Genomic DNA, 1,972 nt, shown 5'->3' on the forward strand with positions numbered 1-1,972 from the left:
TCAATTCCCCCTTCTCTAGCAAGTGATCCCAGCTGCTTGGCTTCTGTACCTTCTAGTTCATGACCATCGGCCCCATTGTCCCAGCATCAGAGCAACCAGATGATGATGTGCTCCCCTGGTTGACGGGTAAAATCTTTTTGCATATTCCGCAGCTCGGTTGAGATCTGAGGTCGAGAAGTTACCTCTTCTTCTTCTTCTTCGTCTTCGTCATGTGATGATGACTCCTGATCAGATTCTGGACCGGATGGTGAATTTACTGTTTCTTCATCTCGCTTCACCCTTCTTGTCTCCTTTTTGCTTGTTCTCTTGCGTACAGGGGCAACCGATATTGGTACAAATTGGTCCTCTGGTTTGGCTGCAGTGATTATCACTGTGGTTTGAGTAGCAACTGTACTTGTTGCTGGGGGTGGTGCAGCTGCTGTGCTTGGAGCTGGGGTAACCGCGCTGTCTGTTGCAGTCGAAGTTTGAGCAGCTGCTGTACTTGCCACTGGGGTAGCTGTGCTGTTCATTGCAGCCAAAGTTTGAGTAGCGACTGTCACTTTGCCCTCAGATCCGCCGACATTCTTTTCCTTTTGAAGGTGCTGGATAGTGTTGAACAAGGCCCTGTAAGCATAGGTCAAGCCCCAGCACGTTGCCATGATTTGTCTATCTCTGGTATGGCCAGAATGACCACACACCTCATTTAAGTGTTTTACTAATTCTTCTGGATTTTGCAGTTGAGTTTCCCGCATTTGGGGAAATCGCAGGGGTCAGCACACCCAGAGTGCAAGGGATGAGCCTCGCCCTGGGAAAACCACCTGGTTGATCACGGTGTCTCCCCTGCCAGGTAAGCCCCATGTTGGGTGCCAAAAAGAACTGTCGTGTTTTAAACCCAATGAGGCAACTTGTTCACTCACTCCCAGTGAGTGGTGCCGGGCTGACAACAATCGAGGGCCCCACCCCCTTCACCGGGGCTCTCCCCTTCCCCACTCCTGGAGGAACGGGAAGGAGGATCGAAAGGGTGCAACTCCTACAGGTTGAGACAAGAATAGTCCAGCAACCAATGCACAACACAAATCACCACCGCTATCACCAATGACAACAATAAGAGAAAAAATAACAAGGGAAGAGAATACGATACCACCGGCCAAGAAACAAGTCCCACCCGGAAGCCCGTGTCCTTCCGGGTAACTCCCGATTACCCCCCACCCTGGGCAAGACGTGCTGTGGTATGGAATACCTCCCTGGCTAGCCTGGGTCAGGCACCCTGTCTCTGCTTCCTCACAGCTTCCCCTCCTCCATGGCAGAGCATGAGCCTCACAAAGTCCTTGGTCAGGGTAAACATCACTTAGCAACAACCGAAAACATTGTCTTCACCAACATTGTTCCCAGGCTGGAGTCAAAACACAGCACTGCACCAGGTACCACAAAGGAGAAACATGACTGCTACTGCTGAACCCAGGACAGTACGACAGCAATATATTCTCCAGCTCATTGCTGGAGATCTGGTAACAGGAGCCTTTGCATCCTTGGGTCTTAGATGGTAGGTACCCCAAGGTCCATGATGTAATGCTTTGCTCAAGTATCACTATAGTCTGCAAAAGACTTTCTGTAAGTAGGATACTTCCTTTTCTATCAGCCATTTTAAATTAGACAATTTTCATTATGTGTGGGACAGAGATTCAGTTATTAGTTATTCTGTTTAGTCAGACTTTTAATATTGCCATAGGTACTTAGGGCATATATCCTTGTGGAGAAGCAGACATTTTAGTTGGGTGATGATACTATTGTAACCATGTTTATTCAAAGTCAAATTGGAGTTAAAAGGGGTCTTGAGGCAGTTATTCCTGGCTCATATCATCCTCTTGCTCCCTTATTTTTTGTAGGCCTAACAGAAACGAGCACCTCCTGTATGAAGATAGGCTGAGAAAGTCAGGGATGTTCAGCCTGGAGAAGAGAAGGCTGTGTGGAGACTTCATAGCAGCCTTCCAGT

At 48.4% G+C, this 1,972-nt stretch overlaps 1 pseudogene; it reads right to left on the reverse strand.

Moving 5' to 3' along the window:
- Nucleotides 1–705: 705 nt before the first annotated feature.
- On the reverse strand, nucleotides 706–834 carry LOC134158315 (U1 spliceosomal RNA; annotated as a pseudogene).
- Nucleotides 835–1,972: the final 1,138 nt, after the last annotated feature.

The sequence above is a fragment of the Pezoporus occidentalis genome, unplaced genomic scaffold (genome assembly GCF_034315485.1).
Source record: "Pezoporus occidentalis ecotype Australia unplaced genomic scaffold, CSIRO_AGI_Poc_V1 ctg129, whole genome shotgun sequence".
NCBI classification, from domain to species: domain Eukaryota; kingdom Metazoa; phylum Chordata; class Aves; order Psittaciformes; family Psittacidae; genus Pezoporus; species Pezoporus occidentalis.